The 19,565-nt window shown below is 35.6% G+C and overlaps 1 pseudogene across 1 annotated transcript; it reads right to left on the reverse strand.

Annotated features, from left to right (window-relative positions):
• Positions 1 to 1,787: 1,787 nt before the first annotated feature.
• On the reverse strand, positions 1,788 to 13,540 carry LOC145276321 (UDP-glucose 4-epimerase pseudogene; annotated as a pseudogene). The gene is made up of 2 exons (XR_013867934.1): positions 13,389 to 13,540; positions 1,788 to 1,885 (listed from the first exon to the last, which is right to left on the reverse strand). The product of XR_013867934.1 is annotated as a UDP-glucose 4-epimerase pseudogene (transcript).
• Positions 13,541 to 19,565: the final 6,025 nt, after the last annotated feature.

Raw genomic sequence — 19,565 nt, forward strand, 5'->3', positions numbered from 1 at the left:
CTATTGCATCAGACATGTCGTTTATGAAAATCAGAAATAATAAAATTCCAAGGATCAACTTCTAAGATACACCTGCATTGATGTCTTCTTGTTTAAATGTATAGCTATTGAGGACAACATGGATCTTTCTTTTAGTTAAGAAGGATCCCGTTGTATTAAATATTTATCCAGTAATACCATAATCTTTTAGTTAAGAAGGATCCCATTGTATTAACTATTTATCCAGTAATACCATAAAAATTTAATTTCATGAGAAGACCTTTTGGCCAGATCTTGTCAAAGGCTTTGGATATATCAAAGGCTCCCATATTCAGTGAATGGTATATGTGTTCAGAGACCATTAGGATAGTCACAGTAATGTTATATTTTGGACTCCTGGACATTATTGAGTAATTTAGCGAGGCACTGTGATTGGCAATTGGTATCGTATTTCAATAGTGAAAATATTATTGGAATGTTTGAAATATAAATTATTACCAGGTCAAATATTTAAGCAAGATAAACAACTTTGGAATTTTAGAAACAATAACAAATAGAATTTATTATCAAAAATAACAAATAGAATTTGTCTTCAAGTCCAACATAAACAAATTCCTGATAAACCGCCGCCTTAAGTAAGACACTTTATCAAATCTCCATTACTAACGTTTACTACGATATTATCCCATTAATTACTGTACATGCAATAACCCTTATCCCCGAGTAGCTTCCGGGCCTTGATAAGTGGTGACTACCATGTAAAAAAAAGTTCCAAAACAACACAAATAAAAGTTAGTATCAAAACAATAACAAATAGAATAAAATTACTGACCTGAGTTGTGACGTCAGAGAATCAAACAAAGTTTGATTTATACGCGGAGACTACTTTAGAGTTAGAACAGTTTAGTTTCAGTCTGAGAGTTGGGTCCTGGCTAGCGACGAGTTAGCTAACCACCGGGGAGAAAGCAGACAGTCTCTGGATGTCTGGGGAAAGCTATCAGGTGCAAGATACAGCGACAAGCGTTGCATAAGTTTGGAAGGTGATTCAGATGAAAATAAAACGTTATATTTAACATTATATTTCACGTTATAATTCACGTTTTCCTTTTCGGAAGGAAGATTTCCGCAGGTGGCAACATGCAGGAACCAAGGAAGAGGAGAAAGGAATGAAAGAAGGTATGTTCCGTTATCTCAGCACCTCGAAACAAAACAAATATGTTCGTTTTGTACAAGGAGGGGTCGGTTTTTTTCGCCGACATTTTAGCAAGTCATCGTTACCGTTGGATTGGCTTCAGTTAATTTTAACGCTTTTTACTTCCAGTCACGTCATGGAGACATGGGCTAAGATGTCAGATTTTCTTTCACTTTCTTTTCTGCCTTCGCGACACGGGTTCGAGCCTGCCTACTACTACTTTTTTTTTGCTCAGCACACAAACACCCGGGCAACACCTGGCACCCAGGCTTGTTATTTCTAAGTAGAAAATTGACATTCAAAGGGAAATAACTCTTCTCGACTGAAGAGTCTGCTTTTGCTTTTTTTTAATCAAATTTAAAAGATTAACAAAAAAACTTACTAAAAGCTGTGTCACATCAATTCCTTTAAAATTAAATTCTTCTAACCATTTCATGCAAATGAACAATGAAAAAAAACTTATTAAATTGAGAAATTGAATGCTAAAGTCTAGACACTTTGGTTTAAGGCTACATTTTAAATGCCTTTTGTAAGTGAATTATTGACTAGAACTGAAGAAATATTAAGAAAAGTTTATTTTTCATTTATTTTTATAAATGAGATAAAAATAACAAACCTTTTGGAATACAATTTGTAAAGCTTCTTTGTCTAAAAGATTTGTTTCAAAGAAAGGAATTTTTTTTCCAGTTATTTCTTCCATTCGTTTGATACTTTCTATAAAAAATAGGAAAGAATTTCAGTTTCATTGTTTAACTTGATCAAAACTAAGATTTTGCAAGGATTATGCAAAAGAGAAACAAACAAACAAACAAACAAACAAAAAAACTTCTCAACAACATCAATATAGGCCAGTTGTATTATGCAGCAGTGTAGGCAGAAACCTGTGTATGACTTCAAGGACCACCTTCATGAGGCATCAGGCATTTATGGAGAGTTCTCAGCAACAAAGAGTCACTGGGTTTTTCCCTACTGAACAGTAGACACCATCTGTCGAAAATGCGACCTAGGCCTTCATTGTCATCATTTTCCTTGTCTTCTAGTTCATTTTCTTTTCATTGAATAATACCCAATCCATATTGAAATATAACGGCTGCCCATGTGTTTCCTGCGGATACTTTGTTTTTCTCATTCAATATTCACCCAAGAATCAACTGTATTTTCTCTTGCAATCTTTTCCTATTATTTCTTTCATATTAGCTTCTTTTATTCTATCTAATTCCACGATCCTTAAATAGGTGTATCCTTCTTCTCCAACCACTTTTATCATTTCCCCATTCAAAAACTTTATTCCTTCACTTTCAACAATTCCTCCCTTTTTCAATTTCAGGACAACACACTTCTTTATGCCAAATTCCATATGTACGACATTAATGAACATGTGAACACTCCTTATAAGTATACTCAGCAGGTCTTCATTCTTTGCACACAAGTTTAATCTTGGGTTGCTTAAACTTAATTTCTATTTCATTCTTCACATCTTTCAGCCACAAAGTATTCCCATTATGTTTTTTTAACACTCCAAATATCACCCCATTATTATTTACTCACTAGGAGTAGTCACACAAGCCATCATCAAAGATTGCTCTTTGAGATCAACGTGGTGTTCCCTGGAGTCTGAGTGACAACAAGTCTCCCTAGATTTCCAGTACTCTCCACCTCTTGATAACCTTCGCAAAAGAATTTGCGTTATCACAACAGCCGCTTACCATTGATTTCTCAGTGGCGACCATTGGTCTTCACTAAAATTTGGGTGGCAATAAGTTTCCCCAAGGTATCAGTTCTCTTTGCACTCATCCAACGGCAATCTGGCTAGTGCTTTCTCTCCTCCGTCTTTTCATCCTCCTTGACCTTCATTTATTTGCTGTGGTGCCCATTTATGGTAACACTCACAGAGAAGAAAAAAAAATAAAATAAAAGGGGGGGCGGTACTTTTCGATAATACAATTTCATTTTTTATGATTCTATGTGATATTTCTTTGTGTTTTACATCTGTAGCTGTTTCTGTGTGTAGTTTATGTGCGCTGTTAGTCTTCACATTCAAGGGTTTTAATATTTCTGCTGTTTTCATTATTGAAATTCGTTGTATCTTCTCTGCCATCCCCCTAATTCCAATCTCTCCCATTCTTTTTTCAAAATTTTTTGGTATCGTTCCTAGCTCTCCTAGTATTAGTGCTGTTATCTTTACTTTCTTCATTTTCCAGATCCCTTTGAGCTCTCTGGCCAGTTCCGTCTATTTGCTCCGTTTTTCAGTCTCCTTCATCTTCACTCTGTAGACTGCTGGAATGGCAAAATTTACAATCTGACAAGACCTTTCTTCTTGTTAACTATTATGGCATCTGGTCTTCTTGCTTAGATTGGTTTATCCATTTGTACGTCCATGTCCCATAGGATCTTGTGATTTCCAGTTTCCAGTAATGCTGCCGGTTTGTGTTTGTGCCATTTGTCTATGTTTTCAAGATGCAATTGTTTGCATAATTGCCTTCCTCACTTGATCGTGTCTATTTTTATATTCTTTTTGGGCTAGTTTGCTGCATTCACTTATTATAGAGTTTATTGTTTCATCTCTTTGTCCACAGAGTTTTCATTTGCTGTTTTCTTGTGTCTTGCCGATCCTTGCTTTGATGTGGTTGGTTCTAATTGCGTTATCTTGTGCAGCTGTTATTAGTGATTCAGTTTCCATATTAGGATTTCCTTTTTGTAGCCATGTCCAAGTGTTTTTGTTAGTCTCTTCTTTTGTCATTCTTATGAATCGTCCATGTATCTGTTTTCTTTCCTTGTCTATTTTTTTTATCTTGTTTGTTTCTTCCATGTCTCTTGCTGCAGTAATTATTCTTTCAGTGTTTTGCATTATGTGTTTTTCTAATTCTTTGTTTGTTTTATTGACACAGTCTTCTATAGAAACCAGTCCTTTTTCCCCATTTTTTCTTTTCACATAAAGTCGGTCAGTATCATCCTTCGGGTGCAGTTCATTGTGCATCATCATGAGTTTCCTGGTCTTCTGGTCGAGATTCCTTAGTTCTTCTTTGGTTCAGCTTATAAACGGTATAGAGTATCTTATTAGTGACACTGGCCACGTGTTTATTCCTTTAATTAGGTTTCTACTATATAGTTTAGTTTTGAGGAGTTTTCTTGTTCTTCTGGGGTATTCCTTTTCTGTTTTCTCTTTTATTTCTGTTACTTTAATGGCGTCTGCTTCCAGCACTCTCAAGTATGTGTAGCTATCATGTTCACCGAGTGCCCTAATTTCTGTTTGATTGGGCAGTACTATATCTTCTGTTGCTTCTAGTTTTCCCATCCTCATGGTTAGTAGTGTGCTCTAAATAAGTGATGTGACTAAAATTGGAATACATTTTCCCTTTTATAAATTTTTATTTTTTAATATTGAAAATTTCGTTTTTTTTCATTTTTTTATTTTTAAACAGTTTGTGTTCAATCAATAATTTAATGATTAAACCGCATTCATTGAATTCAACTTAAAATGTAACCATAAAGTCAACAAATACTTAACACGAATCAAAACCATAAAAAAAAGTTAAATCTACTTATAATACTTTTCATAATATTGATGACAATAATAAGTCATTTATGGGAGGAAGGGAGCCACATAGACTGAAGTTGAAGTTAATAAATGTAGGTACAATTTAAAAAAATAAATAAATAATCGAAAATGGTGACCTAACTTGAAATATATTAATGTGATGAGAAAAAAATGGCGTATAGAGAAAAGAGAGGTTAAATTTTATTTCCATCTAAAAGTTATCAATGAACGAAACATTGTACTATATTTACTCATTTTTGCACTCTAAACTTGGTTGGTTTGTAATAGCTGCTCTAAGTGGAACACGGTGAAGAAAACAAATATATATATATCTACTAGCATTTCAGCCTGGCGTTGCCCGGGTGTTTGGAGGTGTATGTTGAGCAAAAAAAAAAAAAAAAAAAAAGTGGTAGACAGACAGACACTTTCACTTTTATATCTATCTATATATCTATAAAACTGAACATGTCTGTGTGTCTGTCTGTGTGTTTGTGTACATTTCCCTACGCGATAACTCTGTCAATTTTCAGTTTACAGACTCGAAATTTGATATACAGGGTACTGAGATTTGGGAAAATCTTTATGATCGGTTTTCAGCCAGAAATTTGGCTGTTAAGGGGTCAAAGTTTAATGATTTGACCTTTGAGAACTCTACCAAAATCCACCGACAATTTTGGGTCTGAAAAATTGAAATTTTAGATATAGGTTCCTTGGGCATAGATATAGGTTCCTTGGGCATACCTTGATTTGAGCCCAAAACAATAAATGTAAAGGGGTCATAATAGGGGTCAATATCTAAAAAAAAATTGACCTCTACGATCTCTACCAAATTTGACAATTACTGGTCCAAACGTTTGAAATTTTACATAAAGGGTATTCAGAGATAGGGCAAGCTTTTTAATCAGTTTGGGTCGAAAATTTTTAGTTACCAATATATAAATGTATGTATGTATGTATGTATGTTTGCATGTCTGCCTAAAACTTTCGATAGAAGCGATGGATTTTACCAAGATCAGTATCGTTTTGAAGTTCGACCTTTCAGACGACAAATATCGAAAAATTGTCTAAAAAAATTAATATCTACACCTTCAACTGGGCACTTTTCTACAGGGGCAGTTCGCTTTTTTCGCCGATATTTTCGAAAGTCATCCTCTCCTTTTGATTGTCTAGCCTTAAATGTAAACATAAGTCACTTTCGGTTTGACGATGATCTTAACAGCAAAGACGTCACGTTTTTTTCCTCCTTTGTGTTACGAGTTCGAGCCTGCTTTCCTACTACCACTTTTTTTTTTTGCTCAACATACACATCCAAATACCCAGGCAGCGCCAGGCTTAAATGTTAATGCTAGTATATATATATATATATATATATATATATATATATATACAGTGATGCTCATATTTATTGGCACGGTAAAATAAAAGTTAAATTTTGTCTAATAAATTCTAAAAAAGGGATTAAATTAAAGAAAATAACAAAGTATATTATGTATTTTTAACTGGCCTTTCCGATGCAGCAATCGGATTTTAGAAAAAATAAATAACAAAGGAACAACAAACATAATTGCAAAAAACCCTTGTTCAAAATTATTGGCACGGCTTTGTTTTTCTTTTAGTATCAGTATAATATCAATCAATTTCCGGTTTACGTGCTTTCTGAGCTTTTTTATAGCCATATTATGCTTGTTTAACGCTAATTCAGTGAATAATTTTTTTCAGATAATTTTTAGATAGCGATTTATTTAAACTATTATAAGTGACTAAATTATAATTTTCAATCGCCATGGTTAAAACTAAGGAACACAGCGAAGACGTCAGGAAGCTTGTTGTAGCATGCCATACCAATGGGGAGGGCTATGATAAGATTTCAAAGAAGCTAAACCTTCCCAAATCCACTGTTAGAGCCATAATAAACAAGTTCAAATCGCAAGGCCACGTTATGAGTTTAGAGGGTAGAGGGAGAAAAAGGATTCTTTCCCCAAGAGATGAACGGAAAATTGTTCGACAAGTAAAACAAAACCCAAGGATCTCTGTTGGGGAGATTGTTGATGAACAGAGCACCTCTGGAGTGAATGTATCTCGACATACAGTTGGTAGAGTTTTGAAGAGAGCTGGTTTAAAAGCATGTCGTCCGAGAAAGACTCCCTTATTGAAGCCTATGCACCTGAAAGCAAGGCTAGCCTTTGCAAAACGTCATATTGATAAAGATGTTGCATTCTGGAAATGTGTTCTATGGACTGACGAAACGAAAATAGAGTTATTTGGCCATAATAAAGTGTCTTATATTTACAGAAAATCTGGCGAAGCTTTCCTGCCTAAGAACACCATACCCACAGTGAAGCACGGTGGAGGCAGTTTGATGTTTTGGGGATCCTTTGCTGCCTCTGGACCAGGGCGACTTGTTAAGGTCACAGGTAGCATAAAAAAGGAAGATTATGTTAAAATATTGGATGAAAACCTGAAAGACTCTGCTAAAGAGCTCTCACTTGGTCGTCGTTGGTGGTTCATGCAAGATAATGACCCAAAGCATTCGGCTAAACTGACTAAGAAATGGCTTGAGGACAATCATATTAATGTTTTGGAGTGGCCATCACAAAGCCCAGACCTTAATCCAATTGAAAATTTATGGAGAACATTAAAATTGAGGGTAATGCAAAGGAAGCCTAAGAATCTGATTCAATTGGAGGATTATTGTCAGGAAGAGTGGGCTAAAATTACTACTGAAGAGTGCAACAACTTGGTTGTAAACTATGAAAAGCGACTGAGGAAGGTAATCAAGGCCAAAGGCTATACAATTGATTATTAAATAAATCGTGCCAATAATTTTGAACAAGGGTTTTTTGCAATTATGTTTGTTGTTCCTTTGTTATTTATTTTTTCTAAAATCCGATTGCTGCATCGGAAAGGCCAGTTAAAAATACATAATATACTTTGTTATTTTCTTTAATTTAATCCCTTTTTTAGAATTTATTAGACAAAATTTAACTTTTATTTTACCGTGCCAATAAATATGATCATCACTGTATATATATATATATATATATATATATATATATATATATATATATATATATATATATATATATATATATATATATAATCAGTAAGATGATTGATAATTTATAATTAAAATTAAAAATTAAAAATCGGCTTCATAAGAAGGAACACAACAAAGCCAATAAATTGTACGATCGTTTCGGAAACGATGTTTTTATTGAGATAGACATTAAGTCATGGACAATCATTTTTACAAAAAAACTATATGTTAAAATTATTGTCCATGACTTAATGTCTATCTCAATAAAAACATCGTTTCCGAAACAATCGTACAAATTTATTGGCTTTGTTGTGTTCCTTCTTATGAAGCCGATTTTTAATTTTTAATTTTAATTATAAATTATCAATCATCTTACTGAATATTAAAATAGCTCTAGGATATATGCCTATTGAGCTTATTATATATCTGCATTACAACGAGTACTGTCCTTTCTTGTATTGGTGATTTTACTATCACATTAAAATACACTCTGCTCTTTAGACTACTGTTCTAATCCCCTTTAAATTATATACATATATATATATATATATATATATATATATATATATATATATATATATATATATATATATATATATATATATATATATAAGCTCTTTCAGGTATAATTGAAACTGAAACCAAATGAAGAATTCTTGGTAAAATTATTTATTACAAGAAATGGAAGGTCATAACAATTAAATGACAGTCACTCGGAAGAAAAAAATGTAAGCGTGATACACAAAATAACTATTATGCCTCTTAGTTTTGTCCCTTAAACAGTTATCTCCCTTGGCCCGACATTTTTCTTATAGAGTTTCCCCTGACTTGACACCGGCAGGTTGACCAGTGTTTTGTCCCCTCATTCTACCTGCCTTTCTAGCCGCATGGATCCGTTTTTTATCTACCATTATCCTTCGCCGTTTTAAGCCATCTCTGGTAAGAAACATTATTTATCCCCTTTTTAAAGACACTTTTTAATACCTTAATTTTATTTTTTATATTATTTCATTTTAACTACGAACTTTGTTTATTTTCTTTATCCACATGTTCGGTCCCCTTATTTTTAGCTGTCATTGATTTCCTTACGCATAAGACTCCCCGATTCAGCCCTTTTATAACTTCTCGTTCTGGACCTTTTCTCTTTGTATTCTGCACAAGGTTTATTTTTGTTTCTTTCAGTTTTTTTACCGTATCTACCTTCAATAAACCTGTTTATGGGATTTCCTATCTTCAGAGTTTTGATTGCTAGTATGCATTTAATGCTAACTGTTCAAGGATCATATGTTTCTAATCAAACGCATCCTGGAGACAGTATAGCAAAAAACGGAGATGGCTTAAAATGGCGAAGGATAATGGAAGATAAAAAACCGAGTCATTCTGTGAGACTAAGAGAATTTGGCGATCTAGCTACTGAACTCCTGTCGGCTAAGGAAGATGGAGACCTTCCTGGACGTCCCTTCATTGCCAAATTGCCATCCTTGCTTCAAGATAGATGGTTATCTGTTGGCTGAGAGTACAAAGAGCGTCACCAAGTCATGTTCCCTCCATTCAAAGTGTTTGTGAACTTTGTCACACAGCAAGCTAGGATCAAAAATGATCCAAGTTTCAGGATTAACCCACCAGTGGACAGGGTTCCCCACAAGAACCCAACACAGAGCAATATCTGTGAACAAAACTGAAGTGTCCCCCACAGTTTCCAACTTTGAGAGTCGAAAAAACAAGAACTAGCACATACCCAAGCAATATTGTCCAGTGCACAAGGTCTTCCACCCATTGTCAAAATGCAGCGCCTTTCGAGAGAAACCCTTGAAAGAACGTGAGAAAATGGCATCTGCTTCAAATGTTGCTCATCTACAGCACATACATCCAGGTTCTGCAGAGCTAACGTTAAATGCAAGAAATGTGACAGTAAAGACCACAACACTACTCTTCATCCAGGGCCACCTCCAATGGATCCTCGATGTGAGACCTACTACAAAGCACGGCGAGAGGATGACTCCCCAGCAGCAGTCGGATTGGTTTCACAATGCACACAGGTTTGTGGTGACAACCTGTCAGAAAGGTTGTGTTCTAAGATTTGCCTGGTGAATGTTTACCCAACTGACCAACCAGACAAGGCGGTAAAGATGTATGCCATCATAGACAAACAAAGCAACCGGTCCTTGGCATGCTCAGAATTCTTCGACACCTTCAAGAGTGACAGACCGAATTTCCCTTACTCCCTGAAAACCTGTGGGGGAGCAATACAGACCGCAGGAAGAAGAGCAGTAGTCTTCACAGTGGAATCCCTAGATGGAAAAACCAGCATCTCACTTCTCAGCCTGGTCAAGTGTGACGAAATACCTAATGATAGGTCCAGCATCCCAACCCCTGAGGCAGCGTTCCACCATCCACACCTTAAAAGGAAAGATCACCTTATCCCCACGATGGAGCCTAAAACTCCTATCATGCACCTTCTCGGATGAGACATCTTAAGAATCCACAAGGTGCGTCAACAAATAAATGACCCCCATGATGCTCTATATGCCCAGAAATTGACCTGGGATGGGTCATAGTGGGCAACGTCTACTTAGGCAAGTTTCACCCTCCACCCATCATAAAGACATTGCATACTTATATATCCGAAAAGAGACGCTCTACCCTTTTTGAACCATGCCCAAACAATCTTGAGGTTAGAGAAAGGTACAGCACCAGTGATAGACCATACCCTACCAAAATGGAAGGTTACCCATTTCGACAAACAAAGGATGATGAAAAGGTAGCACCTTCTATTGAGGACATTGCCTTCCTCAACATCATGGAAAGGGAGGGGGCTGAAAAAGACAAAAACAACAGTTGGATTGCTCCACTACCTTTCCGATCTCCCCAATGTCATCTCCCCCATAATAGGAAACTAGCAGAAAGATGATTTTTTTCATTGGAGCGCAGCCTCGACAAGAAGCCAGAGACACAGAGACACTTCTTTTCATTCATGGAAAAGCTGTTTGAGAATGGTCATTCTGAGGCCGCCCTCCTCACTCAGAAAGTGAGCATATCCTTCACACACAAACACAATTATGGACCCAAAGATATCCTCAAAAGTCAACAGAAATTCATCCAACATCTGGTTGAAACTTTCTGGAGAAGAGAATACTTGTCTTCGATCCAAACATGCACTAAGTGGAGATCAGATAAACCCAACTTGGAACCAAGGAACGTGGTGTTGCTCAAAGACAACCAGGCTGCGAGAAACAAGTGACCCTTAGGACTCATCACACGTGTGTTCTCCAGTGAAGACTACCTAGTGAGGAAAGCGGAAGTCAAGATTTCCAGAAAGGATGGCACCAAGCTCCTCCTCAGACCCATTACCGAGACTGCCCTTCTTTGTGCTGAGAACTAGAAAACTTATGATGTCTAAGACGCCAGGCGAGGGGTATTATGTATCTTAGTTTTGTCCCTTAAACAGTTATCTCCCTTGGCCCGACATTTTTCTTATAGAGTTTCCCTGATACCAGCAGGTTGACCAGTGTTTTGCCCCCTCATTCTACCTACCTTTCTAGCCACATAGCTCGGTTTTTTATCTACCATTATCCTTCCCCATTTTAAGCCATCTCTGGTAAGAAACATTGTATTATCCCCTTTTTTAAGACACTTTTTAATACCTTAATGTTATTTTTTATATTATTTCATTTTAACTACGAACTTTGTTTATTTTCTTTATCTACATGTTCAGTCCCCTTATTTCTAGCTGTCGTTGATTTCCTTACGCATAAGACTCCCCGATTCAGCCCTTTTATAACTTCTCGTTCTGGACTTTTTCTCTTTGTATTCTGCACAATGTTTTTTTGGTTTCTTTCATTTTTTTACCGTATCTACCTTCAATAAACCTGTTTATGGGATTTCCTGTCTTCAGAGTTTTGATTGCTAGTACATGTTTAATGCTAACTGTTCAAGGATTGTATGTTTCCAATCAAACGCATACTGGAGACGTCGCTTTTTTCCTCTATATTTTTGAGTTATCCTCTCCTTTCGATTGTCTAGCCTTAATGTAAACATAAGTCACTTTTGGTTTGGTGGTGTTCGTAACAGCAAAGACGTTACGTTTTTTCCCGTTCTTTTCCTTCTTTTGGTACGGGTTCGAGCCTGCCTTCCTACTACCACATTTTTTTGTGCTCAACATACACATCCAAACACCCAGGCAACACCAGGCTGAAATGCTAGTATATATATATATATATATATATATATATATAAAGTTCTTTCAGCTATACTTGAAATCGAAACCAAAACTTATGACGAATTTTTGGTAAAATTATTTATTACAAGAAATGTAAGGTCATAACAATTAAATGACAGTCACTCGGAAGAAAAAGATGCAAGCGTGACACACAAAATAACACACGCTATCGTATTAATGTATAGATTCCAACCTTCTTATAAATCGGCTTTCTAATGTTTTTTTCAGTTTATGTTCAAACAATTGAGCACTGACTACTAAATTCAAGTGTGAGGGTGGGGGTATTTGATTTATTAAGATTGTATAACTATAAACTTTCACCCAATGTAGGACAGGCACTTCAGTTCGTGAATAATACAGTTTGACTTTAAATATCGAAAAATTGGCCCAAAACATTTATTCCTTCACCCTCAGCTCAACCGTTTTGTACAAAGAGGGGGGTCGCTTTTTTTGTTGACATTTTAGCATATCATCGTCACCATTGGATTGACTATGCTTAATTTCACAACGCTCTTGACTTCCGGTTGCAAGATGGAGACATAGGCTAAGACGTTACATTTTTTTTGCCTCCTTCACATTACGTTTTTTTTCCTCCTTCACGTTACGTTTTTTTTTCCTCCTTCACGTTACATTTGTTTTTTTCCTCTTTCACGTTACATTTTTTTTTCCTCCTTCACGTTACGTTTTTTTTCCTCCTTCACGTTACGTTTTTTTCCTCCTTCACGTTACATTTGATTTTTTCCTCCTTCACGTTACATTTTTTTTTCCTCCTTCACGTTACGTTTGTTTCTTTCCTCCTTCACGTTACGTTTTTTTTTCCTCCTTCACGTTACATTTGTTTTTTTCCTCCTTCACGTTACGTTTTTTTTCCTCCTTCACGTTACGTTTTTTTTTCCTCCTTCACGTTACGTTTTTTTTTTCCTCCTTCACGTTACGTTTTTTTTTCCTCCTTCACGGTACGTTTGTTTTTTTCCTCCTTCACGTTACGTTTTTTTTCCTCCTTCACGTTACGGTTCGAATCTGCCTGTCTATTACTACTTTTTATTTTTTTTAACACCTCTCTTCACCCAAACTGCCTACTATTGTTTTGATTCCCACCCCCACTACCACTTTTTTACCCTCCCCTTCCCTCGGAGTTTCATTACTACACCTCCGCACACCTGGGCAATGCTGGATACCCCTGCTAGTTTTGAATAAATCTGAAATCAATAATACTGGTTTAGTGTGAGCTCTATATACATATAAAAAAATGAAGTATGAGGGTGGAGTGTTTGATTTATTAAGGTTATATATCTAGAAACTTGCACCCAGTGTAGGATGGGCACTTCAGTTCGTGAATAATACAGTTTGACTTTAAATAAGAAACCATCCATCTGTGAATGATGAAAATAAAAAAATATAGATAATAAATCAATTATTTTACCACGACAAGAGTTGACCATGTTGTCAAGAACGACCACATCATAGCCTGCATTTATCATTTCTATCACCATGTGACTGCCAATGTAGCCAGCACCACCCGTCACGAGTATCGACATTGTGGAACTGAAAAAAAAAAAAAAAAAAAAACAAATTAAGCAAAAAAGAAAAAGATAAAAATAAAAATATTTCTTTATACCAGAAACTAAGAAACAGACTGGCATAGAATAATTTCATGTTGAATTAAACACATACATTATTTCAATTTTCTTTATTTAATATTGGGTTCTGTTAATTGTATCCTTCGACAGAGAAACCATGAAAATAATAGATTCTAGAAATCTATTATAGCATTGATCGACCTTAAGAAATTTATATGCTGCTAAAGTTTATTCCGGTAAAACAACTAGTCCCGACCATATTCTAATCATAGTGCTGAAAGTTTCAACCGAAACTAGCTCCCATACTTGCGAAGCTGTTTAAACATTACCTTATGCTTTCCAACCCCTTGGAAAATATTATCAATTTTCCCCGTATTTAAAAATTCTGGAAATTCATCATCTGTCTCTCAGTACAGACTAATCAGTCTCCTGTGCATTGTAAGTTGCTGAAATCTGTGAAAATAGAGAACTGGTCAATATTTCAGTAAAAAACCTACTCAGTGACATGCAATACGGTTTTCATTCTGCTAGATCTACAACTGATGTGTTAACTGTAATATCATACAAGATTAGCAAATTTCTTGATGGAGGCTTAGTTTCTAGAGTAATCTTGACATATCAAAGGCTTTTTATAGGGTATGGCATAAAGATCTACTTCACAAGATTTCCAGCTACGGAATTGTTGGAAATGTCCTCTCAATTATTAAACCCTTTCTCTCTGATAGGTTTATAAAAGTAGTCGTTAATGGGCAGAAATCAGAAACTCAAAGTATCAATGCTAGTGTCCATCAAGGTTCCATCCTGGGCCCAACTCCCTTCCTGATCTTCAATGATCTCCCAAATTGCATTCTTAGATCATTCATAGACATTTATGCAGATGACACTACAATCTATGGCAACACTTCAAAGGCCAGCAATTATTAGGATCTCTTTGATTCTCTCTCTTCTGACCATGAGTACATAATGCAACAGGGAAAAGATGTCTGGTTAATTTTAATGCATCTGAAACCAAGCTTCTCTCTTTCCATCATCAACACTCTGTTCTCCATTTGGCTCCAATTAAAATGAATGGTCCTCATCTTAGTTAAGCACCATCTTTTGACAAGCTTTTAGAACTGATCTTCACTCCTAATCTGAAATGTAACATAGATTGAATCTGTTGCCAAATTCAAGTAGATATCTCACTGCTGATACAATCCTTTACTTGTGTAAGAACCAAGTACATCTTTAGGTGGCTGGTTAATTTCAGTGCATCTAAAATAAAGCTTCTCTCTTTCCATCACCGAAGCTTTGACCTCCACCTGGTCCCAATTGAAATGAATGGCTCTCATCTTTGGGAAGCTCCATGTTTTGACAAACTTCTGGTACTGACCTTCACTCCTGATCTGAAATAGAACATACACATCTAATTCGTTACCAAGATCACCGGGAAAAATGGTTGGATCATTTTACTGCTCCAGTAAATATCTCACTGCTGATGCAATCCTCTACCTGAGTCATATACATTCTAAGATGGAATACTCTTGCCATACTTGGGGAGAAGCTGCTCAGAGTATCCTTTTCTGCCTCAACAGGGTACAAAACTGACTTTGAAATCTAGTAAGCGATACTCTTTTCTCTTTTCTGCTGTCTCTTTCTCATAGAAGAGACATTGTGAACACTCGACTAGCTATAACAACTATCAGCTATTTGTGCCAAAAAATCTAAAAAGTGAAAATTTCATGAGCAGAATTCTTTTTCTTAGAACTGCTCTTCTGTGGAACATAATACCACAGAGCTGCTTCCTGACTGACTATAATATGATGTGAACAGGTTCTTGAAGAACCATCCTCTAAAATAAATTATTATCAAATTACCCATTAATCCTTGAGTGGCCTCTGGGCCTTGATGAATGATGACTACATGATGTAAGCACAAAAACAAAACAAATAAACCAAACTGAGGTGTTTATTACAGGAACATTCAGTCTTTTCTGCTGTCACTTAGCGTTCCTATTTGTTCTTGTTCCAATTCTTGAAATTTTAAATGGTCTGGCTCCGGAAACAATAAATTTATTTATGATAAAACAATTATAGATAAAAATAAAATATCTTATTTTTTATTATAATAAAATGAAATCTTGGTTTCGTTTTTATTATTCTGCTTCTAAAATACAATTTTCCCCTGTAATAATAAAATACAGAAAATATTCATATTTTTGGCTGCAAAACAGCATATTGATTAAAAAAATTTTTTTGTTAAACTTTTACTTGGAAAAAATAACCATCCTACGCATATTTTCTTCTATTAATATAGAGAATAGTTATCGCTGCACACCCACATTATCAAATTAAATCTTTATGAAATGTTCACCTTGTACATTTCCACATTTTACGTTTGATAATATTTTATATTTTTTCTTCATTTTAGTGAAATAATATCAAAATTAGAAAAAAGAAAATATTGATTTAAATTATTGATCTTAAGGTGGGCGTCCATAAATATGTTGCATCGAAAAACGTGTGCATTCGATGGAGCTGGAGCATGTGGTGTGGTGGGTGAAAAATGTGACTTTTAACTTTTAACACCTTTAAAACCAAGACTTGTTACTTTTAACACCTTTAAAACCAAGACTTGTTACTTTTAACACCTTTAAAACCAAGATTCCCTATTTTTTTTACCACAAACGCTCAGATCCTTGTTTTAGCCCAACTGAAATGAATCTCCCTCCTTGAAGAAATCCCTTGTTTTGACAAACTCATAGTAGTTACTTTCATTCCAGATCTTAAATGGAAGTTGCATATCCAGCTGTTAAGATTGCTGGAAAAATACTTGATTGTTCTATATACGTGACTCGTGATGTAATCATCTACCGATTTAAGTTACAATTAAAGATGGAATTCTGCTGCGACACCTGAATACTCTTTCTCTTTCTTGCTTTTGATAAATCATCTTGGAAATCTCGCTCCTAGACAAGGTTAAAAAAGAGTCGCCAATCTGATAGGCCCTGAACTGGCATCTAAGTTTCAGCCTCTGCCCCATCGACAAAACGTTGCATCCCTCTGCTTGTTCTACAAGTATTTTAATGGTGAATGCTCTGACGAACTGCAGACACTTGTACCCCCACGACGTAGACACCCTCGACAAACCCGACAGGCAGCTAAATCTCACCCCCACACAGTAGAGATCCCTAGATGTAAAAGATCTTTCTACTCCAGTAGTTTCTTCCCCAGAACTGCTAGACTCTGGAATTCCATTCCAGGTTCCTGCTTCCCTAACTGTACTGACATGCAGAAGTTCAAGTGCAACGTGAACTGACATCTTGCTGCCCAAATCCCTACATAGTGCCCCAGTAGTTGCTGCCCCTGATAGTAGCCCCCTACACCAAAGTGGCAATGTGCCTTGTTTGGGGTGAAAATGTTATAAAAAAAAAATTAAAAAAATCTAGTGGAGGGTGATCTCTTCTCTACTTTTTTCTCACAAAAGAAACGTTGCTAGTCTCTCTCTATTTTATCGGTATTTTCATGGAAGATGCTCGACTGAGCTCCAATTTTTAGCTCCTCCTTCAAAACATTCACAGCAAGAACTCAGCAAAAAGTATTTGCTTTATTCGTCCATGTGCCTAGCGACAGGCAGAACTTCCATTGATAGGACTTCTTTGCAAGTCTGTAGAACGTATTACTGCAGGATTGCTTCCCTGCTGATTGCAACATAGTCATCTACTCATGAACCGCCTCATAAGCAATTAAATGCAGTTCATATCATTATTAAATGTTAGTACTCCCATAGTGTTCCTCATCTTTTGGCTGGCAATAATTCCACCTCATTAACCTTTATCTTCGAGTGGTTCTTAACTTTGATAAATGGTGATTTCACAGTAAAAAACCCCAAAAAACAGATAGAATTTAAACTCTACATAACAAATACGATCATATACAAACATGTCCGCTAAGCTAATCATATTCCTCTCCAGGATTTCTGATTAACGACAGATCTAGAAATTCTTGAAAAATATTCCACTTCTGCTAATCCGTCAGATGAATTCATTGCTATTGATGAAACAATGATGTCATGGCATGGAAAATTAATCTTCCTTCAATATAATCCGGGCAACACACATAAGTATGGGGTGAAAGTTTATAAAATATGTAATGCCTTGGTTATATGTGCCCCATTTGTGATCATGCTGGAAATGAAAAAAATATAAAGTATAGAGTGGCTAAGTGGTTAACGACATGGACTGATCACCTACGTGTGCCAAGTTCAAATCGAGTTCATTCTATGAAAACATTTTCATTGAACGCACACTTGACCTTGTGTCTCACCTCCTGAAGAGGGGATAAATAAAGCATCAAGGGTAAACGATGAAACATTAAACAACTAGTGAAAATACGCAACCCAAATAGTGTTCAATCTTTTACTAAAGATGATCAAAGGACAATCAAAACTCGTCACACATTCAAGAGAATTGCCGAAGCATAAAATCCATCTTGTGTTGAGTTTAACTGAAAAAACGCAACCGAAACGACGTTATAAGTGCAACACTTTGAAAAGGAAATATTTTTGTCAGGCAACAAAATGGTGGAAATTGTATTGGTGAAGCATAGAAAGATGTGATGCATCGATGTTAGATATGAAAGACTATCTTACCTTTAAAGAAATAGCACGAAAGATGAATGATGTGAGTTGCTTACAATGTCATGAAACATGCAATGAAGTTGATATATTCAGATTATGTGGAATGTTGGATTATTGCATACAAATTATTGGTAAAACCCAGCGAGGCTACTTTAGTCTATGATTACGTTGTTCATTTTCCAAACTATTTTCTGGTTGTAACATTATAAGTAGTAGTAGTAGTAGTAGTAGTAGTGGTAGTAGTGGTAATAAACTTTTGTTGGACCTTTTGTAAATGCTTTAATGATATTTCGAAAGACCATTCAACGCTAAAGATCAAATGGCAGAGTTTCGTAAATCTATCATTGAATACGTTTGTAATGCAGACAAAGTTTGAAAGAATAAAAAGGACAAATCGAAGAAGCGACCAATTCCTAGATGTGTCAGCTGCAATTGTGGAAACAACAAACCTGAATAGAGTAAATGCAAATTTATATTGAATACACAAATCAACCTTTTTTCTGTCTTGAGTTTTTCCATTTTGAATATCGATTGCTTAAATGTGTTTTTTTTAAATTTTCTAATGGAAGATTTAAAATTTGTTTATCAAAGAATCAGTTTGCTTTCAATAGCAGCAGAGTTTTCATTTTATCATGTGTACAATGAAATATATCACCATCAGTTTAACATCCATTTTGCATGTTGGCATGTATTGAACGACTTAAGAAATTGAATTCCAAACTAACCTATCTCTAAGTCTTTATTTATCCCTCTTTTTCTCAATTTCATTTTTATCACATTCTCCCATGTTTTCTTGGCCTTTACCTGTGAACTGACCCTGTTACCTCCATTCTCCTATATCTACCAACCCAAGAACGTACACCCATTCTTTCAATTTGACCATACTATCACAGTTTCCTGTTCTGAAAACAACTCCCTATATCGTTCAGATTTAATCTGCCTTTGAGCTCATCAGATCTAACCCTGTCTTTGACTCACATTACACATTCATTGTATTATTTCTATATTACTTCTTTGTATTCAACACACAATCCTCGCTGGCCAGGTGTCACTTCTGTACATAATCACACTGCAAACACATACCTGATGAATTCTTCCCTTGATTGACAGTGATAACACTCGAATAACACAAATTTCCTCCACTTACTCTATTCACTCCAAACTCTTACAGTCACACTGGGACCTGCTTCACTTTATGTAAGGTAATAAAACTTCTGAATAACCTCAATAGCTTTTCCATTCAAATATACTTTTTTTAGATCTGAGTTTTCATCCATCGCTCTTTTCACAATTTCCAATATCTTACATATAAAATCAAATGAGATTTTCCTCAATCCGATTGATTGGATTACTGGATTACAAAAGTATAAAAATCTGCTTTGTATGCAATTTATGTCAATTAT

The sequence above is a fragment of the Euprymna scolopes genome, unplaced genomic scaffold, assembly GCF_053919585.1.
Source record: "Euprymna scolopes isolate OS-2025 unplaced genomic scaffold, ASM5391958v1 sca84, whole genome shotgun sequence".
Lineage (NCBI taxonomy): Eukaryota > Metazoa > Mollusca > Cephalopoda > Sepiida > Sepiolidae > Euprymna > Euprymna scolopes.